The 27,397-nt window shown below is 36.6% G+C and overlaps 1 protein-coding gene across 1 annotated transcript in view; it reads left to right on the forward strand.

Moving 5' to 3' along the window:
- Positions 1–223: 223 nt before the first annotated feature.
- The window catches only part of LOC128855250 (elongation of very long chain fatty acids protein AAEL008004), a 61,365-nt gene continuing 34,191 nt past the window's right edge, over positions 224–27,397 (forward strand). The window contains exon 1 of the mRNA XM_054089981.1: positions 224–726. The gene's annotated coding sequence lies outside the window, so the exon portion shown is untranslated. The remainder of the gene's footprint in view (positions 727–27,397) is intronic.

A 27,397-nucleotide genomic window follows, 5' to 3' on the forward strand; every position in this document is an offset into this window, starting at 1 on the left:
AGTGTTGATCGTACAAGCATTTTGGTGGTCCAACTTGAGAAGTAGTCACACATACTTGGACACATTTGTTCGCATGAGACTGGATCCCAAAGCTGAGGTCGCTCAAAGCAAATCACTAACACTACAAACGTGTGAATTGATAGCAAGTGCGCCGACGCCAACGGTGCGCACAGGTGACAAGATCGAAGCGAATCGAATAGAAGACACTAGGCGGCGATCGCACAGCAGTTAGTCTGTGGAAGTTATTCGAACCGTTAAGTGCTAACCCGACAGAAGCCCGTAGCGAGCAGGCGAGGAAGGCAAATTCATGTGTGTGAAAAGTGCTGAGTAGTGTTGTGAATGAGATTTATGAATTTTTTATTACGGTAATTGACAGGCGCAAACGAAAATCTTATTATTAACCTTACGAAATAGTGGAACAAAACGGTTTAGCGGTTAATGTAGTGTTGTGCTGTGTGTGCGAATTGGGGAATAAAAGCGAAAATTCAATGTGAAAAGGTACTAGAAGTGAATTAATAAGTGAAGCTGCGAGTAATTTAAAACCTAAACAAAAAAAACAAAAAAAAATAATAATAATAATAAAAAATAAAACGAACAGAAAAATTTATGAAAGTCTGCATTTTTCGGTTTGAAAAAACATAAGAAATTTTTAAGTTAATTTCTGTACTGCAGTTCGGCTATTGTGCAAAGACAATATAAATTTTACAGCAAACCTAAAGGAAAAAGGCAAGTAAATTTATTTTAAATAATAAATCTCCTAAAAAGAAAATTAAGAACGGAACAGAAATAAAGGGCGTATAATTCACACAAACTCCATTTCTTAAATGAAATAAAAAGTATAAAAAAATACTTGGCATTTAATGCATTCTATGCCATCATACGATATACATAGCTCACAAAAATCTCCCCAAAAATATTTTTTGCTTCATATTTTCTTAAAACAAAATTATGATTTATTTTGAGGGAAATATCAACACCGCTTAAGCCTGTGGTCACATAAAATCATTAATATTTGTGAAATAAAAAGTGCGCTTAATGAATATAAAGGGTCTTACAAAAGTGTCATCTTTGACATTTATCAAGTAGAACAACGCGTTAAAACTACTAAAATTCATTATGAAAATAAGTTTTAGAAAAAAATTGAAATTAAAATTTCGTTAAAATTATTGAAACTTATTATGAAGCTAAAAAAAAGAAAATTATTATGAAACAATTTTCAGAAAAGATAAGAAAATTTTTATGAAAAAATTCGTGATTTTTTTGGTCAAAGTAATCGTTCAAATGAATTGACAATTCAAAGATTGGTTGGAAATTTTCAAAACTTGTCCTGTCGAAGATAGAAAAAGGTCTGACAGATCAAATGGTTGTTCTGTCGAAAATATTGTTGCTATAGTGCGAAGTGTTGCTGAACAACCTTCACCGTCGATATCTCGACGTTCTCAATACTTAGGCATTCATGAATCGACTGTAATTTTTCACATATAATTATTATTAGCCGTATTTTTGAATAAAAATATTGAAACTTGAAACACGTGTATTGAAAAAAAAGAAACTATGACACATAAGGGTCTCCAACATTTCAAATTTATATGCGGCCAGAGGATATCACTTCAACAGCCAACTCAATAATAAAAGCGGCAACTTTAGCTGATTTACTGTCTGTGTCAGAAAAAAAAAACCGCGATTATTCATGAAATATAAAGGATATATATTTAACATTTTTTTTACATGAAAGAATGTACAAGACTACGAGTCGCAGTTGCTCAATAAGCCGTGTAGTCTCCATCGTTGTCAAGTATAGCCTCACATCTTCTCGGCATGCTTTGAACCAGCTTTTGCGAACTTGACGCAGGAGTTGCTTTAAATCATGGACTGGCTTTCCGCAAAGATGCGTTTTCATAATTCCCCGCACATTTTCAATGTGTTTCGCGTTTGGGGATTGGGAAGACCAGTCGAATACTGTGACGCCATTTTCTTGTTTTGTTGTTTCTCAATGTGTTTTTCTAAGCGCGGTAGTTTTGCGGATGTGGGACGGTAGGATATGTTCGCCTCCTTCAGTCGACGTTCGATGGTGCTGATACTCACATCTATTCCCTTTTTAGAATGAAACTCTTCGCGTACTTCTCACTCATTTTGTTTGGTTGCGTTTACGGGAAAGTTTCTAACGACACTAACCTGAGTTGGCACTGGCGTCGTAGCCCTTGTGTGGGACTATTACGCAGCAAAAAGCAGAATGAAGTATATCTTGAAGTTACTATAAAAAACCCGGTTCTTTTCTTCTGACACAGTCTGTACAAAGTGTTTAAATTTTCTGCAGTATTTCATTAAGGTTAAACAATTTAAGAGCCTCCATTGCCACCGCTACGAGTCGTAATATTTTTGTAGAATATTTATTTATTATACAAATGAAGTAGAAAATGAAAAAAATAGAAAATAAATAAATAATGTGGAGTTTTCAAGTGAAAAATACTACCCCATAATCTTGATGATCATTTCGCATTGACGTGGCGTATTAACTCACTGTTAACATTTATGTAGTGAATTGCCTCTCAAGTCTCACAGCCTCGATGTGCTGTAAAATTAATATAGGTATGTATGACTAAATATATTTTAGTGATTTTATATGGCAAATGATTAAGCATCGGTTTTAAATTTAAATTCAAAGCTTGGTAATATAAAAATCTAGTTATCGAAATAACTGCCCTGGGACAAATACTATTTTATAATAATTTTGTTTGTTTTTGTTACTTGTCATCGTACGTCAGTTTTATGTGGCACTTGTGAACTAGACAGCTCCAGTATACAGACAGGAAAGCAATATAGCACGCAAAGGTAAAATAAGATGTCCATCACTCAAAATCATTTGTTTTTTCATTTAGTAAAAAAGTTATTAAAAAAAATTGGATGATTAATTTTGCGCCACTTTTTACAATAAAACCCATATAAAGCAAAGTTTCAAACTTTGTAAAAAATTTTCAAAATTTCATCATGGGCCTATTGAATTTTAGTATAAGAGAGTGCAAATTTCAAGTAACTATGGAAGAAAAAGGTTATCACCGTCAATATTAAAATTCAATCAGCTATAAAACTAACTACATACTTAACAAAATTCTAAAAATTTTGGTTAAAAAATTGAAAGTTGTGATGATATTTTAAAAAAACTTTGAAAAGTGTACAAAGTTTGAAACTTTGCGTTTTATGGTTTTTGTTGTGGTATGAACTCTATTATATTTGTATTTTTATAAAAAAAAAAATTTGTGGTGTGTTTATAATTTTGTCCCGGGCCTAACAGAGAAAACACCTTTTTTCGTTCAAAATTAGGCTAATTCATCAAAGTAATTTCCATCAAGAACAACGCAATCATTCCAGCGCCGCCCTAACATTTCAATACCACTTTAGTAGAACGATTTACCTTTTGCCTCGAAATAGGCCTCAATTTCAGCGACAACCTCTTCATTCCAGCGAAATTTCTTACCGAGCATTTTCTTAGGTCTGCGAACAGACAGTAGTCGCTGGGAGCCCAGCCTGGCGTCCAATCCATGAACTTATAATTTTGCCATTGTTCAGAACCATCAACACGTTCTTGTTTTTGATCAACAGTCAGCAAAACGCGGCACCCACTTTGAACCGAGCTTTTTCATAGTCAAAGCCAACACCGTTCTTTTGATATCTTTACAATGTCAGCTACATCACGCAACTTCACTTTTCGACCACTCAAAACTATTTTGTGGATTTTTTTGATGTTTTCTGGTGTTTCGTTGTGCATCATCGGTGTCTCTACAACCACGTTTGAAGGCAACAAACCAAAGTCTCCAAACCTTTCAAACATTTGCTTCACTTGAACTTTGAAGTTCGCAAGTTCTTAAAAAACACCCTATAGAGGAAACTTTTTCCTATAATTTTAAGTTCATCTCGCAGTTGTTAATACTTTTAAGCATCCGTTTAATGACTAATTCCCATTATTTTTACTTTATCATGATCAGTAATCGCCCTGTAATTAAAAGTAATCAAAAAATAATCGTGATTATTTACCATTAAAGGGGAAAATTTTGAAATAATCTGGAAGAGTAAAGAAAAAGAATGTGATTATTTAATTATTTTTAATTTATCTTTTAACAAAATATTTGTATGCCTCAACATAGCAGCATGTTTTGTCGACAATAGCTGCAACAGCGTATAGTATTTCGGTCTACTGAATTGGGCAGTATGAATTAATTTCTAAAAGACATTTTAATTGGAAAAATAACTAATTGTGATCGAAAACAATCAGTAAAAATAAAGAGATTGAAAAATTATCAAACTATCGGTTTGGCTAATTTTGAATATTTTTAAATTAAAAATAGCCATGATTATTCCTTATTAGAAAGAATTATTAAAAAAAAGGTAGTACTTATGGCTAATAAAAGCATCTATTGGTGCTTATACCCTTTTTGGGTGTTGGCAGAGGGACCTACAGTTTGAAGTTAACTACGAACGGTATACATTTTTTTATGAGGAGCTTCTTCATGGCAGAAATACGCCCGGAAGCTTGCAATTGCCTGCCGAGGGTCGACCGTTGCTAGAAAAAAATTCTATCATTTTGGTGTTTCATGCACGGAGATTCTAAACTACGCACTTCAGAAATGGTAGTTATAGGTACTCCAACCAATTCGGCTATGGCGGCTGCCACAGTCAATATTTACCTCTTGATAATTGCCTCGGAATTATTCTTATAAATAATTGATTTATAATGTTTTGCCTACACTCTCTGACTCATTAAGATTATCATTATATTTTTTGGTAATACATTTTTACCAGTATGTAAGAAATTCATTTTTGTTGACTAGTTTTTCCCAATAAATAAATGCATAAATAAATAAGAATAAAAACATTTCTTATAAATTTTCTGCCACACAAATTTGCTTTTTCTTGTTCACTAGAAAGAAAGGACATCTTTCAGGCAACTTTGTGAGCGCAGCCAGAGCTCGTGCAAGTCAACAGACTTTTTGTTGGCACTTTGGCAATCGACCTATGTATATTGTAGACAAAGACCTATATTGCAGAAAAGCCAAAGCGGCGCTAAGATTGAGAAAATCATCAATGCTCAAGACAAACAATCGGGAACACTCGCCCATACATGGGATGTTTTCTGGTATTGCTAATACCACCGACTTTTGTGACTCGGTGAATACATACCTAAACAGGCATTATTTATACAATTCATTTTCCGTCCAGAGAGGACTGGCAAAATGGTGTAATAAACAATGAAAAGGAGGTCAGCAGTTATACTGAGGGCTCAAAAATCAATGATCAAGTGCGAGGTGCTATATATTTGGAAGCTACAAGCATCTATATATCCATTCGCCTGCCTGATCATTGCAGCTTATTTCAAGCCGAATTTTTGGGAATCTCAGAAAGCTTTTTAGTGCTAAGTATTGGGTTGGGGAGTAAGTTCGAAGCGTTTTTATCGAAGACTTTTATTTAAACAAAAACTATAATTGCGATATATCCATAAGTTAATCAATTATATATACGCCGTTGTTGTTTAAAATCTTTTCCCACCTTCCGCCAACTTTGTTGATGCCGTTCTGTCAAAAATCGCCTGGTATGGTGTCAAAGAAGTTTTCGAGCCAGTTTTTAAGGGCCTTTTTGTTATCGAATGTAACACCTTTCATATGGTTTGACAGGGAGCGGAAAAGATGGTAATCGGTCTGTGCAAGATCCGGAGAATGCAGCTAAAGGATGTGCAACTTGCTCTGAGTCATTTACTCCATTCTTTACTTCATATTGATGTATAAGCACAAAAAGCGCTGTTGCTCCATGGCAGGCGAGATGCTGAGAAGCAATTTGAAAGCGACTTTCTTCGTTTTTTTTTCGTTGAGCTCGTGAGTCACCCAAGCCCAATAAAGGTTATTGAGGATAGTTCATTTTTTGCGTCAATTCACGACTGGCGTTCTCCTTCAAAAGTGATTTAAGACGTTCTTCATCGATATCAGAAGGCCTTCCACTGCAAGACGTGTCATCGACGTCCAAGTCGTCATTTTTGAGTTTTGCAAACCATTTCTGTGCTGTAGACTTGCTTATGACACCTTCTCCATACATGTCGCAAATGTCCCGGGATGCTTCGGCAGCTTTTTGACCTTGATGAAAAGCAAAGAAGAGCATGTGTCATAATTAAAGAAAGGCCCTAGTAAGAGTCTATTTAAATTAAGTAGGAGGGATCTAAGAATTGTAGTAGGTGTCCTATCTGGGTACTGAAGACATGCCAGTCAGTTAGGGACCCCATCCATTGATTATTGTATAAGCTTTCTGGATATAGAAAAGGAACACCTTCTACGTGGGTGCATAGCTCTATGTAGAAGACGGTTGAGATTACTCGGTCTCCCTTTTCTGGACAACACTGCGGATGTTGCAAATCCCAAACTAGCTTATATAGATAGCTTTTTAAAAGCCACACAGTGGCTTAGAGAGGACCAAGTAGAGTAAGGGTAGTTCCGGTGGTATCACAAGGGGCCTTCAACTGACCTAAGTGCGTCTAAGAACAGCCACTTCACCTAACCTATGTGCATAGAATTAGACAAATGTATAAAACACTTGGCTATTCCAAATTCGATTAGAACCGCAATATTGCATTTTTCCTTAAATATCTGCGTGTACACCAAATCGTTTACAGGTTTACGCACATATTCGGGCATGCTCCCAAATCTTCATCAAAAAGAAAACAAGAAAAAAACAACAATTGCGAAACATACAAAAAACCCACATGCATACACCAAATTGGACAAACCAGCTGACTAACCTGCTCCAAAATTCATGCCAATGTTCACATCTCCGTTAACATCTTCATTGTCAGTAATGGCTATGCGAATCATGAACGCTTCCCTTAAGGCGTGGGCCGGCAACCAAGAAGTAATTGTAGTCAGCAAAAAAAAAATGTGCATACCTCAATATGTATGTAGGTATATATGCACGTATTTCATTCATAACTCGTCAACAAAAAATTGAAGTAAACGAGAAGATGTAAAGAAACGACAAAACCCTACCGAAAAGCGAGATCACAGTGCATATATGTATGTCTGTATGCAAATGTAAGTCGAATCTATATGTGCACACACAAAGCATCGGCAATATTTCGCCTCACAATTATAAAGTAAGAGCACAATTGAAAATATTTGGGAAGGTATGAGTTTACAGAAAAAACACATAAATTAATGTTGTACGCCGCTCTGTCACTACTTAGGAAGCGGTGGTAGAGGACAAAGGAAAGCACACTGGCACTAAAAGGTTCAGAGCAGCAGCCGAGCCCTGAGGTGCTCACTAATCACCTACGTACATGTGTGCACATACTTATGCTCCAGAGCACTCATCGAAGCGTACGAGTATTATCTCAGTGGCTCAGGTATTTGTGTGTTTAACTTTTTTCATTGAAATAATTTTTTACGTGAATTATTTGAACGGCAAATGAAAGTGAAAACGAAACTGGTGACCGAAAAGTGTAATGAAAAAATTATCACAACACGATCGCAAACTCAGTACGATATGACACACTTTGGGTGAAGTCTTAAATACGCATACTTCCCTCACCTCATCCTCGTACCAAAGGGCAGCCAAAAACGTGATAACTATTAAATACACAAGCAAACAATAACAAGAGCAACTATGCACACACCCATTGTGATGTTTTGCTGTTTGTTTGCGGTTTCTCATTCAACGTCAACGACTAACGCACCGGCCGGATTGCCCTTCACTTGTGATGACTTCGCAACTCTGCCCTGCTCAGACCTCCTTGCGCTGCGCAGAGATTGGTATTTGTTTACAATTGAGTTTTTACGATCCGTTCCATCATTTACTTGAGTAAATTAAGGCAGTAATATTATTGGCGATAGACTAATTTATTTATTTTAGAAAAAAAAAGTATTTGTTCAGTGCAAACGTATGGAACGCGGCGAAATATCAGCACAATTTAAAGTATGTACTAGTAGGTATTTTGAGGCGGCCGCCGTAGCCGAATGGGTTGGTGCGTGACTATCATTCGGAATTCACAGAGAGTACGTAGGTTCGAATCTCGGTGAAACACCAAATTAAGAAAAATATTTTTCTAATAGCGGTCGCCCCTAGGCAGGCAATGGCAAACCTCCGAGTGTATTTCTGCCATGAAAAAGCTCCTCATAAAAATATCTGCCGTTCGGAGTCGGCTTGAAACTGTAGGCCCACCATTTGTGGAACAACATCAATATGCACGCCACAACTACGCGGAGGAGCTCGACCAAACACCCAGAAACAGGGAGTACGCGCCAATTATATATATATACAATATATATATATATATAGGTATTGTGAGAAGTAATAAGAAGAGAACTCAGTTTTTATAGACAAGATCACTTGGTTCTGAAAAAGTGGAAACGTAAAAATATTAATTCAATAAAAATAATCACAAGAGTTCTACAGTGAATTTATGGGAAACTCTACTTGAAAGGAAGTAACAATTATAGTGGTTCCAGTGTCGAAAATATCGCACCTGTAATTGCTATAATCAGTCGATTCCACGCTGGTTACAGGAATTGAGGAAATCCACATTGTGCCGAGTTTTATGTGAAGTTCATAGCTCATAGATCAGATTAACTCAAGAATTAAAGTCTTTTGAAGCATCGAAACTTCTGCGGATGCGCTCCATGGAAGTGATGTTATGTCCCTGTTGCTGTAATTGTTGTTGTTATTGTAGCTGCATGGGGAGAGCTACAGGAGTGACAGTTATTGACTGCATAAAAATTCAAGTCGTTCCGGTAACGGAGAGGTAATTCGCTCTTTTTTCATCGTTTAAACTCTAAAAAGTAAAAGTAAAGTAAAGCAAAAGATAGAAATTTACTTCAGATAAAATTGTTTTAACGCTTTTACCGGAAATACCAATGTAAATATTTTGTTACTTACTTTGTATAAGCTAGGTTAGTTTACGGAGCTTCCCACTCTCCATAAGAATGTAGAGTGCCCACTTAAGCTTGAGGATCCATTGTGACACCATTAGATTAGGACCCTCTAATTTAGGTTTACTAATTCAAGGTAGTAAACTACCTCGTCTTTCTAATAAACGAGAGAATGCTTTGTATGGCTGCGGATTCTAAGTCTGCCAGACATCCAAAGAAGTAAGAGTTCAGACAGCGATATCGGGTTCTACCAACAGCGGGACAGTCGTAGGGGAAGTGTTTGATGCTCTCCACATCACACTCGTTCCTGCAGGTGCCACGGAAGTCAATAGAAGAGAACCACGTACGCTTCCCATATTTAGCCATTACGCAGTGCCCGGTGGTGACACCAACTACTGTACTAATTAAAGGCCAGACCTTTAGCAACCTCACAATTGGACTCCGTGTACCATCTACTCTTAGCTTGTGCGATGCAGAATAAACTGATCCAGAGCTTGCTTGAGGATATAGAAATTCCCACATACTGGACATAATTGACTGATTTAAGATCAGTTTTCTGCTTAGCCAGCTCATTCGCGATCCATTTCCAGGAATATCTCTGTGTCTACGGACCTAGACAAAGTTCATGGTGCAGCGCTTACCCAGCCAAATTAGAATACCTCTACATTCGATTGCCACTTTGAATGAAGTACACGGGCACTATACTTATTTAATGGTAACTTGAGTGTCGGGGTCTATAGTTATCGGTTGAGCTGCAACATACCAGTTCCTGACCCCAAAGGCAGCCTTGTTTATAGCTGTTAACTTAGCTTGAATGACGCTGCAGTAGATTTGTGTTCACCGCTTATAAGTTCGGTGTTATGTGGTCATGGACCTTTTTAGCCATCCAATCTTGTGTTGCCATCGCTTTGGGAGAAAGTAGATGTATGGACTGTCATGGGGTACACTATCTGTCCAGGGTTTCATTACTGTCTCTCAAACCTCGATATATTTAGCAGAATTCAATCGAAATCCTTGAGTAATTAAATGTGGTGGTATGACATGCCCTTTGTCCATGAAACCATAACATTGGCTGGAAACCTCGTCTGCATGACAACAGGAACTTTTGTAGGATAGGAACATGTCCATCTGTTATTTCTGCGGTTGACCTTTTGATCTTGGTCAATATTTTTTTTTGTCAGAAAAAAACTATAGGCATACAGGGTGTTTCATTTCGTTTAGAAGGACGTTTTGAAATGAATAACTCGCTGCTCCGACATAAATTGTCCGCTGCGGGTAACATAGGATATATACCGGAGATCTTCATGGAAAACTGGAAGCAGCAGAAACATTAAGCTCTTTCGCAAGGGCCCCCATTAATTTTGAAGCGTCCTCGTCAATGAAGGCTTCCGCTTGTTGAATAAATTCTGCAGGTCGGACAAAATTAGTTTCTTGATTCTCGGGGTTTTTGCCGTCTGTTGTTTCCAGTTCACGACGAACCTCATTAAAGAAAACTAGAACTCCATGTCTTATCTGAAAAAGAGCAAAAAGAAAAATATTGGTTGGGAAGTTATAGCCACGTCCTCAAATAGCGTTTGCTCTCTGAATTACACTAAAAATAATGGGCTATAAAACTGTGTATTCGAATCTTCTTTTAAAGTATGATTAAAACTTTTGAAATTTCGATGCAAATTTTCTCAATTTTTTTATAGTTCTTGAAAAAAGTTTGAAGCTTGGACTATTATGGTTTTTCTTAAAGAATGAACTATGTTTTTATAAAAAAATAATTGAAATTAAAAAATAAATAAGTTAAGAGTTAAAACTTGCCAATATGTAGTGCATTTCTAATCATTTCAGAGGGTCTAGAAATAAAATCGTAGTAGAAGTTATTTACATTTAATTACTTGTACTTGGGTAAGGAACGCCAGTTGAAAACTTCATTGGTTGGACAAGTGATTTAAAATATTTTACCTTCCAAAATTTGCGCACAACGTCTAAAAATTTCTGAAAATTTCTATAAATTTAATTTGTATCAACAATTTATATGATTACTGGGCTGAGTGAACATCTTTCATCCGGAAGTTTTAGTCACATGGGGGGCTTTTCAAAAATTTATAGAAATAATATTGCTATCTTTTTGACCAGCTACGTCGATTTTTACTAGCGACATTTAGCGATGTAAATTAGTGCAGGGATTATGTCTCGGGTAACGTTTACAGTAACGAAATGGCTCGACCCTGAATATCACCGTTCACACGATAGTCGATTCTACGTTACTGGAACGACCTGGATTTATATCCGAGCACGGACTGTCACTCCAACAGCGTTCACAGTTATTGTACAACGATTGCTTATGCTGCTACAATAACAAAAACAACAACTCTGAATATCGCAATATCAAAAGAGGTTATTGCGCAGTGGGTGCAGGGTTTATAATCTTTCTACTATAAAAACAATCTTAAATTTTCATTCACATGTAAAGCAGGGATATAACCTGACTATTTTATTCTAATTATTAACATACTAATTATTCTAATTATAATAATTATTCTAATTGTTAATCCATTACTATGAGATTCTTCTTCAACGAGGTTTAAAAAATCAACTAAAATTGTGCAAAATAAGAGTAATTTCAGGGTTTGCCATTACAAGCGCAAATTCAACTTCATATTTACATTCGTTTCTTTTAGTTTAGTGCAAGATATTATGCACTTGTATTCATATACATATGTATATCACTCAGATATATGTATGTGTTTGAGTATGAATGATAAATATATTTTCTCAATAAGTGCTTAGCATCGAAAAGCACTTCCATTCAAAATTATAAAACTAGCCCTTGGTCACGATACATTGCCAACTACTGAGTGATGAGGTTGTTATTCATCTACTTCCACTGCTACTTTAACGCTTGTTCTTTGCTTTGCTTTCCGTTGCTCATTCTTTCTTTTGTATTTACTCAAACTATTATGAAAGTTAACAAATTCAATAGTCATCTCCGAATTGCGAAATACTAATGCGCTGCGATTTACAGCAACAGCAGAAGCAGCAACAACTTAGGTAAACAATGTGCATTAAGTTTTATGCATTCCGTAAGCAACAACTTCCATTGATTTACTCGCCTATAGCAGCTTCTGACGATGTGGTGATCGTCGTTGCAACATCTGCGTTTGCCTTTCAGCTTAGAATGGTTTTAGGCGCACGGCAGTGCATAACTCATAGAAGTACATATGGGATGGTCTTGTTAAAAATAATGACGCTAATCAGTTTGTTTGATAAGTAATATAAAATTTCTGTGGCATGCAAATATTTGAGAAAATAAATAAGCACAAGAATTTAAGAAAAATGTTACTCAACAACTACAAATGTTGGGAAATATGAAAAAGGATGTCTCATAGAGTGCTGGATTTTTTTCACGGGGGTTAAAATTTTAACGATTTGGCTAAAAGTGCAATTAATATATTGGAACTTTCATGTACAAAAAATAAATAAGAAATAACAATAACAAACGTTAGAATTCTTTGATATAAGACCCATCTGGGACCTAGCGACATCACAAAAACCTGCAAGGTGGATGAACTAGCTAGATAAGTGACCTCTGAGGTAGTTTTTGTGCGATAAGAGAGAATACGGATCCGCTTGACTACTTGCGGTCTGCTCCTGGAAGGATGTGCTTTGCGTCAACTCAGCGAGCGCTGGGCAAGTACGCAAATTTGTAAGAATGCGAAATCTTTCTGCTCACATGTGGATCGCCGGTGCTCGAGTCACCTTCTGTGATTAACAAAATCTCTGCTCTCTGCTTGTGGATGCACCTACGGAACACTGTTCGCGAGGCGTGCGCGCTGTGCGGCATTACTTCGAGTCCTTTTGGCGTCAGCTGTATGGGATATGAGGTGGAATCATCTCAACACCTTTTCCTTAGCTGCCTACACTCACGGGGCTAAGATTTAGGCATCTACGTTCTCATTTCTTTTCTACGAAGCGGTTAACAACCCTTCTCCTCTTTCTCGTTCTGTCATAATAGGTTCCTTCTGCTTACTTCCTTTGTAATTCTATCACAAAAGCAAAACAAAGTATGTGAATTAAATGGTACCAAAAAAATTTTAAGACAACCAGATTCCTTACAAATTCAATCGTAATTGACGGTTTCACAAGTGTCCGAACTTCAGTGCGCGCTACTGTATCTTGAGACTTGAGGCTTAGGCTGCTGCGAAGAAAAGCCGATAATTGGTGCTATAGTATGACGTATCTCATACGCTCCAAAATTACAAAATTAGCTGGTCGTATGCCGAATATGCCCTCATTAAAGCTATGAAATCATCTCTTTAAAAACCCTCAAAGCCTTAGTTGTTTCCCACTGAGTTCTATCAGTTTTAGTTCACAACTTGGGTGGATCGCAATTGTCTAAAATTATAGCAACTTAATTTGGCCAACACGCCGATTAACTTGGTTTACTTATGACAGTGATTGAAGTAGTTGATGATACCGGAAAATAAATAAATTTTCTTAGGCCATTAGTGCACACATTTCATAAAGAGTAAAATTCAATTCCATGCTTTTGGTAGTAACTAAGGCCACATGTGCTCAGCTTCCTGTCCAAAGCCCCTCTTCTAAAATCAGCGTAAAAGCAATTTTTTTGCACATCAAACTTTTGCTCAATTTCACTTCATAAAGTTGCTTCCGTCCCATACACTAATTGGCATCTTTCTTCAGTGCGATGATATACTGCGTACTGCAATTACATACATACGTACTTCTCGAATACACAGACTTCACAACTTAGCGTTGTCCTCACTTTAATTATAGCAGATTTTCACAACATCTTCTGCTTTGTTACATGAATTATTTATGGCCGTAGTTGTTTGTTGGCGGCAAAATATGATTATGTCGACAATGACGCCCCAAATAACCCTGAGCCGAGTTGCTATAATTTTGGAAAATTCACACATGCGTGCAAAATGTAAATAGAAAACCCCGAAAAGGCACAAGACCAAAACCAAACATACCACATACAGCAGTACATACAAACAGAACAAACAAGCATAAATAAACCGTGTTGACAAAACAACGTCGATCGCACAAACACTCGAGCAATTTCAATGCCAGAGCAGCTGTGCAGTCAGGAGTGAAATATCATCACAGCATTGCATACAACTCACGACTCAGTCAACAGCTAACCACTCACTAATGGCTTGGCAAACAACGGCGAATTGATGATTGTGGCGAATTGGTCAAGCGATGGAGGTTTTGCAGAAAATGCTGCAAGCGGTTAATTAGCGCCTTTGACTGCTTAGAATCATTTTATAGTTTATTAATTTATGTTAAGTAGATGTAGATGCATTAAGGGGTTATACGCAGTTATGAAGCAAATAAAAGACGGGTTGTCAAGGATTTATCCTGAAGAAACTTCAGAATATTTTAATTTGAAAATTTTTGGCGGTTATAAAAGCATCCTTCAAGAACGTAACAAAATTTTTTATTTATGAAAATGTTGATTATAGAGCGCGCTGCAGGCGATTTCTGGAACCTCCTTTAAAAAAAGACGATTTACGGTGTACATCGTAACTCAGGATTGGATTATCTGAAATCAAAAAACCGAACAAATTTTGTTAATATATTAGATTATCTAGTAATTAATCGTTCGGCTAATCAAAATAGTGAATTTTCACAAAATGGCAGCTTTTAAAAGAAATGATTTCAATTTTTACGTTAAAATTTGGCCGTAAATTGATTATAAAATGGAAAATAAGTATCAGATTTACAAAAGGAACGATTAATTACTAGAAAATGTATCTTTAAAGATTGAGTTAAAACGGTTGACCGATCAAACAAGCCGTTTTCGAGATATCGTGTACACCGACTTGAAAAATGCCGTTTTGAAAAAAACACGTTTAAAGTTTCAATACCGGTTGACACATCTCCGAGGCATCTCTACATATTTCGGTATAACTCCGAAAGTATTGCTTAGATCTACTTCAAATTTCATGCGTATACTTTTGAAATATGTACATTACAAAAATTTAATAAAAAAAATAGATTTTTTTGAAAGTCATAACTGCGTATAACCCCTTAATTTATTGAATTTTTCCAATATTTAACGAGCATTCGTTCACTCTTTTCTTTTGTGTTTATTTCGTGTATGTACCCATGCCTTTGTGCGTTTCCATGTGAAGTTTATTCGGCTAAGACCTTGCTGATTGCTAAAAATAAGCCAGCTAGTTATGATTTCGTATTTCACATTTGTGCTACGAAGTTCCGTGATTTACAATTAAGGTACACAGCTGATGAAATTAATTAATTATAAAATCTTGATTTTATAGTTTATTTTGTTTAACTAAGAATTTAAATATTCATAGAGAGTGAGCGTGGAGGAAATTTATGTGTGACCATGAACTTCAAAACGGCTTTAAAAATCGGAACGAGTTCTAGATTTTATGTTTTGTGGTTTATGAATGAAACTGAAAACTACTCCTTTGCATATTTTGCTTAGGAGAGGGCGACGAAGGCGGTGAAACAAGTAATTTTAAACGACTTGAAAGTAGAAGAATGACCTCGTCGCTATCGTTTTTACTTAATATGATCAGGGGTGAAATTGACTGCTGCCCACTTTAAGAAAGGAATAACTTTTCGGCCCCTACCAGGTGTTTTTAGTAATGAATAACCGTTCCATTTGAATAGGTTGAGAACAAAAAATAGGAAAATAGGTATAATATTTACTGGAGGTATGCATCTTAATAGTAGTAGACTTAACTAACTATCCTAACTATTTTATATAAAGGGTTTTCCAATAAGAGGTTTTATCGTTGCTTGTGTGACACGTAGCGCCGTCTTGTTGAAAATAAACGTTGTCCAGATCAATACCATCTAATTCCGGCCATAAAAAATCGTTAATCGTCTCTCGACAGCGCAATCCATTCACCGTAACTGTTGCTCCACCTTCATTTTCGAAAAATTAAGGTCCAATAACTCCGCCGGGCCATAAACCGCACCAAACAGTCACACGTTGCGGATAGAGAGGCTTTTCAACAATAACTCTTAGATTTTCTGAGCCCCAGATCCGACAATTTTGTTTGTTGGCGAAGTCACCGAAGTGGAAATGGGCCTCATCACTCAAGATGATTTTTCGATGGGATTCCGGATCATTTTCATACATTTTAACGACCCAATCAGCAAAGACAGGACGTTGTTGATGATCGGCCGGCTTTAGTTCTTGTGTTAACAGGACTTTATAAGCCTTAAGATCCAAATCTGTATGCAAAATACGGTGTAATGACGTTTGTGAAATGCCTAATTCCAAAAAACGTAGAGAAATGGACAAACCTGGGTTTTCTTCAACACTTTCGGCTACAACAGCAATATTTTCGCCTGTTCTTGAGCGAAGTGCACGGGTTTTATTCTTTACAGCACTAACTTGTCCCAACAGCTCGAATTTTTTTCTCCAATTTCTGTATTGCGGTCCGACAAGGAGCTTCACGATGACCTAAAAATATTCGAGTTTTACGAACCGGTTCTGGCAAATTTTCACCATTTTTATAGTGAATTTTAATAATTTCAATGCGTTTTTTAAGCGTGTATCGTTTCATTTTTAATAATGGCGTTGTTTCTACTTGTAAAATATCAAAAAATGACAGCTTCGAAAGTGACATCGTCCGAAATAGTGGGCTATTCAAAATAACACCTGTTATTGGAAAACCCTTTACTTATAACTTCTTAACTTAAGGACCACTAGAACATGTCTTCATCTCCAGGTATAACCGGAGAATCGGAGGAGGTTCCAAGACTTTTCAAGAGGCCACTTCTTTTACTCCTACACCTCTTATGACTCTTATTGATATCGGTCTGGCCAAATACCCAGACGTCCCAACTCTTATATTCTTATACTCCTAGAGCCTGGTACAGATGAAGTTCTACTGAATAATCGAAATACTTCTTTAATAAAAATTAAATGATTTTTGGCGAACATTAATTTACTGACATTACGGTATATACCTATGAAATGAGACTTTTTTTCAATTTCAAACGTTTATTAACAAAAAATGGTTACAAATTTATTCTTCAAAATAATAGCCATCGCTAGGGATACATTTTTCCCATCTCTCAGGCAATTTGGGGATTCCGCGCCAAAAAAATTGGCCGTCTTTGGGCGCAAACCAATCATCGGGTAATTTTTTGGCTTCTTCGTGAGAATTGAAGCGCTACTCGGAAAGTGCGTGGCACATGGATGCTAACAAATGATAATCGGAAGGCGCCAAGTCTGGTGAGTAAGTCGCATGTACGTCTCCTCCAATTCCCGGTCGCTCTTGTTCGATGAGGCAGTGCATTGTCACATTGTCAGTTCATGCGGCACCCATCTTCCGACCTTTAAAATCGTGCCCATGTCTTTCAAACGTTTGGAAATGGTTTTTTGGGGCGCTCCCAATTGCTCTGTCATCATTTCTTGCATTTGACCATCATCTTCATTCAACAATGCTTGCAATTCGGCGCCCTCAAACTTATTCGGTGGCCGGCCACTGTCCTCGTTCTCCACGCTAAAATCACCACTTCGCAATTTTTCAAACCACCTGAAGCACTGTGCTCTACTTAGAGTATGTCAACCATAAGCTTCTATAAGTATTTGATGAGCTTGAGAAGCGTTTTTCTACAATTGATAACAGAAAATCAACGACGTCCGCAAATCGTAGTTTGAAGGCACGAAATTCGACATTTTTAAGAGTGATAAAAATGCATTGTTGTATGAAACGTAAGAAACAATATTATTGTTGACAGATGACAGACGAAAAAAACAAGACATTAGAGAAGGTTTAAAAATACTCCTAGCGACATCTATGGATTAATAGCTGAAAGTCTCATTTAATAGGTATATAAGGTCGTATTTTAGAGTGGTAGGTACAGAGATCTGGTGGATAAGTGCTCGAATGAGATACTTGAGGTCAATGACTTTTGGATAAACAAAAATTGTCTTCTCGAGGCAAAATCATTGATATATCATACTTTACGATCCAATTGGATATGCTGAATAAATGATGAAAAATGTAAAGGACGAGGCGTATACTCGACAAAAAAACGTGTGGTTTAAATACTTCCGTTGGAATAATCAAAATATTATAATGAAAGTTTAATCACTTTTAGTGAACATTAATTTAATAGCATTAGGTGGTAGGAGCTGAGTAAATGGTGGGTAAATGCCAAAGCGTGGTACATAAAACCAAAAAAAGGAACAAAAAAAAATACTACTAAAAAGACTACATATCTACTACTACGAGTATCACTGATATAACGAAAAATGTAAAAAAAACGTCCCCACGTTCGACCACAAAAACACTTGAAATGTACGCTGAACTATTATTTTGGTACGGTCCACTGCATACAATAGTTAAGGGTGAATTTAAGGCAACATATTCCAAGTTTCTTCAGGAAAACGTCACTATTCTCAAGATGCCATGATGTGGTAGAGTCTTGAAAATATCCTAAGTACTGGACTCGCACGAAAACGGCAATTTTTGTTACTGATTATGCACTTAGTCAGAAGTGGCGTCATTGCAATAAGCACGTTTTGAAATTGGCCACCAGGAATGGAACTCTGGAAACAAATTGCCTTTTCTTTTTCTACTTTTTATTAAGACTCATTGAGATTTTCTCATTCAATTATTATTAATGTGCATTTAGTGCATTTATTATATGTAAAGTTAACTTTGCTGATCATCACTGGTGCCCTATATACCAGAACTGAACCCTAGTGTTGCCAAGACACTGCATGGAGGCGTAGGTTTCAGATTTCACTCTTAATGAAATGCTTCGAGAGTTCGATTAATTGGCGAATATTCATGGGTCGAAGTATGTGGAGCCTCGACAGCTAATTCGTAATCTGCAAAATGCCTGCTAGTGCTGTGAAAGGTACATCAGAATATCTTTAGTATTGGTTTTGCAGCATGCAGTGCAGGTTCAATGTCATGCCCTTCGAAAGAGTTTGGTGGTTTTTACGTCATATGAGCAAAGGATCAACAAAATATTTATCTATCAAATTGTCATGTTTAAGCCAGCTGAGTATCTGAGAGAGGAGTAGATGTGTAAGACGTTGATCCGTGGTTGTCTTGCATTGATTTTGGCTACCACAACGGCGGAAGTCTCCGCACTGCCATAGGAATTTTTTAAGTGTTTTACATATTATATTAATAAAATTCAGTCAAACTAAAAACATTGTTAGATTAGATTACATTGAAGCGGTTGTCCACTATGGGACATATTCAGACTCATAGCTCATTGTGATGCCGCGTGAGGAACTTGTCCATATTTCTCCTACAACCAGTGTGTACTTTTCACAAATTTTAAAAGGTCCCTGAGATCTTCCAATTCACTAAAAAATTGTCTACCTGAAATGGTAAATCTGGACGTCTGGATAATGGCAGAACAATGGCACAGATGATGCGAGAAAACATTATTGAGCATTTCCTCAGCACAAAACGAAAGGTAGCTTCCCCGCAACCCACTCGCTTCTAGCGGCCTCTAGAACAATACTTTTGAATACTCGTACGTAAACGATAATGTAAAATGCATTCTTTTGAGCAGAGCAATTCAATATTTCTTTCCTATTAATTATTTAATTGCACTTGAGATATTTTACTTAAATACCTTAAAAATAGAAATCATTGAATGTCACATGTTAAAAACAGCAGCAATAATAATTTATGAGTACTTCTACTAGAATGTTTATTATTTATGTATAGACATACATAGAACATTTACAGACAGTAGCAGCAACTACTAAAATATTCAACTAATTATAAACCGCATACATAAGAAAGAATTGCATAAGACACTTTCTAACGCAGTGGAAATCACAAAAAAAACCATTATTTGCGAGTTTGTGTCTTAAGTCTTTTGTACAATGGCTGTGCGTGAGTTTGAGCGCAATGATGCAATAAGAGGCTGCTTTATGCGGCTGGTTGGCATGAAAAGTGGGCGCGGGTGTAATTAAATGCAGAATTATACATATAAATTAATTAAAGCTGTTAGTGGGATTGACAAATATTTCTAGTCATGGCAATGGGCTACTAATTGTTCAACCATTCGTGCCGACAAGGGTGACAGTTGCAATAGATTGTAAAAATAACTTCATTAAAAGAAAAACAAATATGTATATACTAAATGACAATGCAAAAGCAAACATTGTGTATGCGATTAAGTAAATATTATGCAAATCGATCCAACAAATTATGGTAAGTGAGAATAAGTAGCAGGCAGCTATGGCAGCACGGAATGATGTAGAGTGGAATTTCCACTTTTCGGGAAACATTTTTGTTGCATAACTAAAACCTGACCTGAGGCACTTGCTTATATGCACATATGTGTAGTAGAATTTACCAGCTTGCGAGAAAAAAAGGTTGCGGTATACCTCTGAGTCGAAAGTATATTTCCAAAGCCATATTGAAAAAAAAATGTTTTGCGAGTTTTAGTTTACTGCTTTAGGGTGGTGCATTAGGTTAGTAGGAACAGAGATATGGTGGGATATGGTAGTTGTTAGAACATCGTACTTGGGGCGCCTGAATTTTGGAACAAAAGAAATTTTCTTCTCGAGACAAAAGCATCAATATTTCATATTTAAGGGGTTAGGGGTAGTCAGAATTTTCTAAAATATGGGATTTTTTTCGCATTTTCTTAAATTATAATATTTTAAAAATATTGTGTAAAAACTCGAAGTGAACCCGACAAAAAGTTTTAGAGTTATTCAACAATTAACAAAGGGCGCTCGGGCGTTTTTCTCAAAACTATGTTTTTTGAACTGGTGATCACTGTAACTTAAAACCGCTTGGTAGATTTCAATAAAATTAATAGTGCTTTTGAAAAACATAAAAAACTCGTGCCTGATCAAAGGAATTTTTTTTTCAAAAATTTCGATTTTTTTTAAACAATTAATAGTCGGTTTTTTTCTCGAAAATCTAAAAAATTTTTCCTGAGGCCGCCATATAGTTAATTTTGAAAAAAAGCTTCAATCAGGTACAAGATTATCCATTAATAAAACTAATTTCTCTTGCCCGATCGATTTGAGATGAATCTCCAGGGACTTGTGATGATCACCGCAAGGGACTTCTGGAGAAAAGGGACTAGACACAAACAGCGATAAATTTTACAATTATTATTATTTTTTTTGAAATTTTGCTAACATCAATTCGAAACATCGAAAATGGCGTTAGTGGTTATAGCGCCAGTTAAGAAGAAGAAGAATTCGAAACATGATTTATTAATGCTATATTTTTATTTTTGTAAAATAAAGCAATTGAGTAGCAATTATTGAAAATCATCATTTTTTCTGGCCTTTGACTACCTCTAACCCCTTAAGATCCGACTGTGAGTGCCGGAGATGTAATGAAAAATTTAAAAAAGGGAATGGAAAAAAAGTTTTTTATAAATTTTTCTTCTTGGTCTTGATTGGCGCGATAGCCGCTTACGCAGTTTCAGCCGAGCTTAACAGAGCGCGCCAGTCGTTTCTTTCGCGTGCTAATCAGCCTTAGTTGGACACACCAATTGAAATTACCTTTGCAAAAACACTTCAGTCTCGGAGGTGTGCGGCGAACTTTTTTTCGGTGTGGTCAAATAATATAATGTAATAATAAAAGCATTTTCCGATTTCCTAAATATTACATTTAAACGTTATTTACATGAAAATAAGTGGCTTAATTACAAATGCAGTTTCAAGTTTTCCATTAGCTATTAAATGCTCAGTAGGCATGCGTTGGAATGCCGATGCCAAGATCAATGTTATTTATTTCCCATGCATTGCCCTCTACCTATTACAGTGCAACTTTGGTAGCGTTGAAGGTCAACTAGTCGATAGTAGTGGCGCAGCTACGGAATTCACGCAAGTTTGAAACACTTTACCACTCGTAGTTTATTCACCTGCTCTACAACTAATTTTCTTGAAATACTACAAAAAGGCAAACAGCATTAAACTATTAAACATTTTTCATGCCTTGGTAAGCCAACAAATTTCGATGTTACTATTTCCGCCTGTCAATATTTTGTTAACTAACTTTTTTTCAATTTTTAATAAATAACTAAAGAAAACGAAACGCATACATTTGAACACTCCCAATTTTAATAAAATTGTTAGCTAACAACAACAAAGAAGACCAGTATTAAGTGGCGCAACTTGAAAAGAAATACAAATGTAAGTAATGAGAGGAAAAAAACCACACGAAAAGCAACTCTAACGGCTAGATAAGCTTAGCTCAATAGTAGCACCAAAAGTGGCAGCCGTAGTGGCAGCAACGACTCAACTGCAAGCATTCATTTCCTACAACTGTTAACCTTCAAATTTTTAAATAACAATAACAACAATCGTCATAACAACCATCAACACCATCATCTTCCTCTTGTTCATCGTCTTTAACACAATGGGAGAATTCATTGATGTGTACGCGTGCATCAATATTCATGCCAGATCCATATATTTGAACATGCGTGGTGAACAAACCAGTCACACACATGAATATCTACATAAAAGCAATCACGCGCATGCATATTAAATTTGCCCTTTGAGTGGTGTTATGCAGGGCCTATGCGAGCACGTGTTTTGGATTGCCGCCAAAACGTTTTTTTCTTAAGTTACAAGCCATCGCTCTTGTGGAATGAATATTCAATGTGCTGGCTTAGAAATATTTCCCACTTTTACGAGTATGCAAAACACAAAATGTTAAAAGGCTGTAAAAACAGTAGAGTAAGTTTTTTTCTTTCAAAATAGTCACCGAATTCCTTCAAAATAGTCACCAAATTTATACTTTGGTTTTCAATTAAAGCAGGGAAATCAAATCGCTTTGAATTGCATTGCAGCAAACAGAAATATAAAATAAATAAAAGAGTCATTTGCATTGGATGTGATTCATTGATTTTAAATTTAAATGAAGCTAATAACAAGAAAAATCTGTGACAATTAAACAAACCACTGATAATATCAAATACTGGAATATCTGAAAAAGACTACAAATTCAAGTTATTCGTTACATGAAATGCTGATTAAAGAAATGATTGCACATAGTTACGATTGTAGATGGCAAAACAATAGAAAATAAAGTCCAATTGGGTTAAGCAACGACATAAAAACAGTCTTATGTTACATGTTACGATACGACTAACGCATCGGAGCAGTGGTCTTGATGCACAAGCACGATGCGCAGAATGCAAAGGTGTGGCCAATATCAGATCTTTAACTGGCTCTCAGCCTCTTTGAAGGAATCAGCTGATTTGCTGAGGCTACGGCTACGGCATGCATTATAATAATACAAAAAAAAAAAAAATATTATAAAATCAATAAAAGGAAGATAAATCACTTGTTTGTAAATATTCAGTGAATGGTTTGTAAATATTGTGATTTCAAGATTTAAATTAAACAAACTAATGAAAATGAATTGCCGCGCGTTAAATTGTGAAAGCACAAAATGAATATAAAGCTTTTTTTAAGTTTTAACGAGGATGACATCAAGAAAATGTGTGTGAGTGTATAATTTCTTGTGCTTGGCAGTCTTCATTGCTCTTCCTCTTCACAACCAAGTAATTTCCCTTGCTTTTGTTTGCACTTATAAAGGGTGGTTAAATTTCAAGGGCCGATGTTGAATGTGAACCACACCTAAACGTCAACGACACCGTTGGACTTCTTTCTTTGGGGTTATTTGAAAGAAAAGGTGTACGTCGATAAGCCAGCAACAATTCAAGAGCTAAAGGATGAGATAATTCGGTACATTAACGGTATAGAACCTCAATTATGCCTCAGCGTCATCGAAAATTTGGACCATCGGATGGAGGTGTGTCGCCGAGGTCGCGGCGGCCATTTGGCCGATATTTTGCTCCATACATAATTGAACCATATCAATATTATCATAATAAAGAGAAATAATAATAATTTCCTAAAAAAATTGTATTTTATTCAAAATCAACACCGGCCCTTAAAACTTAACCACCCTTTATATTCTCGGGGCATGAAGCTGCAACGCATTCGGAAGGTGCAATCTTGCATTTTATTATTCTTCGAGGTATCCAGGGCAATAACACCAATTTGTTTACGAACAAACTGATTTTGTGTTGGTAGTATAAAAAAAAAATCAACACAGTCTTCGCCCAGGGTGCTGCGTTACCATCTAAACAACGACGGATTGGACAAGTGTGAGAATACGTATGAAATGAGCGGGCAGCATTCCGCTGCCAAATTTCCGATGACGTGGTAGTTATTCTCACAATTTTGCTTCGTTCATACGATAGTCGGTTCTACGACCTGAAAGACTCGGATTTATATTCAATTAAGGACTATTACTATATGCTTCGGTAGTCTAGCGTAAGTGCACTAGCCTGCCACCCCAGAGGTTGCGGGTTCGAATCCCACGTAAAGCACGATCCTCGCACTTTTCCAAATTTACCTACTTTCCCTGTTTCTAAAACAAACAAAAAATCTCATTCGTTTGCTCAAACCCAAAAACTTTTTCTTTCCATCCTGTGGCTGCCACAAGCAAAAAACAAAGAAAAACTCACAGTTACACATTGCATCAAGTGGTGCCGGCAAGAGGAAACGGGCAGCCGCGGTAATAGCGCAGACAAAGTCCTCAACATCTGTGCGGTCCTTCTGGCAGAAAAATGTGACACACAGATGGCGTTCCAATCAGTAAGAAGGTTTTGTTCCTAAGCAACGACAGGTGGGTATTCCCTCTATTTAGGTCTGATAGCGGCAGGCTAATCACCTACCCTGTCAGAAATCAAGTAGATTAACGAAACCAACGCAAGGCAAGTCTTGTCGATGCCCTAGGAGTGAACAAGGGGGAAAAAGGATTGTTACTCTAGCAGCATTTCCTGCATATGTGCGGGGAAATGTTTATGATAATACAACAACAACAGCAGATCTTCCTACGCCAGGATAGTGCTCAGGCAGTGTGGCGGCTAAGAAGCATATCCACATATACATACACACTTGGACAGCGGTGTGACGTTTCTTGTTTTGAAAACATATTAAGTTACCTTGGACCTAATTCGGGACTGTTTTTAAGTAATACAACTAATTAACTGTTATCAGTAGTGACATGGACATTGAAATGGCAAATGTGTTACTGAGAAAATGGGCAGTTAAGATATTTGTGGGCTCAAACTGCTATGGAGCTCCATTGGGCGAAACTATTATATCTGAATAAGCAGATCCACCTTTAAAGACCTTTAATGAAAGACGGCATACAAGTCAAAGCTTAGATTTAAATCAAAAGAAGAGAAAATGTTGGAAAATAATACAACTTTTTCATTTATTAGTTTGTTCATTTAGTCTGCAATTCGCATCAATAGGGATACTACGATTCAAAAACCTCACCGGAAAGCGGCCATAAGGCACCATTGTCATCCAAAATGGCATTAGAAGCGGTCGTTTTTAAGTTCTGTGGAGAGCATGACATTCGGCCTTTGATTGCGACGGTGCAAGAGCAACAGTACCTTTGCTCTTTTAAACTTTAGAGCAGAACTTTGCGCGTAATTTTTGATTAGCCCCTTCCTTTAGCATTTGATTTTTACGATAATGGTATTCGTCGGGTTACTATTGCCCGTTTTTATGCATCGTAAATTGTTGTTTTTAGTTTCACTTAACGCAATCATGCGAAACAATCACCAGTGAAAGCAATTAGGCGCAAGAAGCGCTCAACGGCGTTAATATACGAGTGTCCGTGCTAGTTAGAGAGATGGCCTTACATGCGCGTACCGAAGTTAAGTTTAGTTGATAGTATCTCTTGGAAGAACACACACTAAGTTTCAGCCAGATCGGTATATTTCTTTGTGTCTGGCACTCGTTTGAATCGAGGAAGTCGAGTGTTTTTCCCTTTCCAGCACGACAACGCACCAGTTCACGCCTCAGCAGTTGTGGGCGCAAAATTAATGAAAATAGGGCTGCAATTCCTTTCACATCCTTCCTATTTGCCAGAATTGGCTCCCTCGGATACCTCGGGCTGCTATTTGTTCCCCAATTTGAAGAAATGGCTGGCGGTAAAAAGATTTTATTTAAACGACGAGGTGATTGCAAAAACAAATGGCTATTTTATAGACTTGGGAAAAATTATATTTTTCTGTAGAGTATAACAACATAGAACAGCACTGGACGTGGTGTATAAGCCCAAAGGAGACTATGTCGAAAAATAAAAGAATTTCATCCCACCAATTGAGTATTTTTTATTTTGGCACGGACTTTTCAAATGACCCTTGTATGTATGGCTCTATGTTTTCAGTAGCTTTAGATGCAGAATAATGCAGCAATGAAATGCTTTGGTATTGAAAATAAAAATAAAATTATTTTGATTAAGGGGTGGTAACGTTAATTCATGAAAAAAAGGCACATTTTTATGATTTTTTTTTGATGACACAGTTAAAATTTATTCGTCAAATCTTTTACTACATAAAACTATAGCATTTGAAGTATATTTTGCGAAATTTTCATCCAAAAATATTTAAAAATACGGCAATGGCAGAAATTATTCGGACGCATCTCAAAAAAAGTAGTTTTGCGGTGCCCCTCATAACTCGGTGTTAAATCATCTGAAATCAAAAAACCAAAGTTATTTCGTTACATAATCGTTTTCTCCGGGTAATGCCGAGAGGGTTTTTTGAAATTAAAAATTTTTCGATTTTTGGGAACACGTTAAAGTCAAAAACACGATTTTCGCGTAAAAAATCGGTGAATTAGTTACCGTAAAAACAAAAGTATCAACAAATGCGAAAAAAAACTTCGGCGTTGGCTTGTAAAACATCTACAGAAAAAGTGTTCAGAATTTCAAAAGGATCGGTGCAGTAGTTTCAAAGTTATGAGGGGCACCGACTTTGAAAACGTAAGTTGTGGGAAAAACGCTTTAAAGTACAAATGGCGCGCGGTTGAGCCAGGTAGGTAGCAACACTTACATGGCTGTATCTTTGTAAGTTTTGCTCCGATTCATCTAAAATTTTCACAGAATATTCTTGAAAGGTTCTTCATTTAAAAAATCAAATAAAAAAAAATGCAAAAAAAAAAATCTAAAAACGGTACCCCTCCCTTAATAAAAATTTACTACCTTGAAAATTATCAATGGACGGGGTTTACTGATTTCTGATTACTCATGCCACCAATCCTGGATGCAAGGTATTGGAAAGAAGCCTGGGATTGATAGCAATTAAAAATCAGTTAGCTGAATAAATGATTCCATGTATCCGCCCTGCGCGAACAACATTATAAATTGAGATGAAAAGGGGATATTAATAAGTTGTTTCTTATATGAAAAATGGCACACAAATTCATTAGAAGCTCTAAGTGCTCGAATAAGTAGAGACCGGCTGGTTAATGGTTGTAACTCTATTCCACATCGCCACATCGTTAAGGGCAGCTTTGTGTTAGCCTAAATGCTAAATACAAACTCACTGTTATTCATTCAGCTTTTCGTTAACAAATAAAATATAATTGCCTTATAACAAAATATGTGTAAGTACATTACGTTTGGTTAGGTTTTAGTGGCTGCCTCCTTATATAGAGTGGGCAGAGG

Source organism: Anastrepha ludens, chromosome 2, assembly GCF_028408465.1.
Source record: "Anastrepha ludens isolate Willacy chromosome 2, idAnaLude1.1, whole genome shotgun sequence".
Lineage (NCBI taxonomy): Eukaryota > Metazoa > Arthropoda > Insecta > Diptera > Tephritidae > Anastrepha > Anastrepha ludens.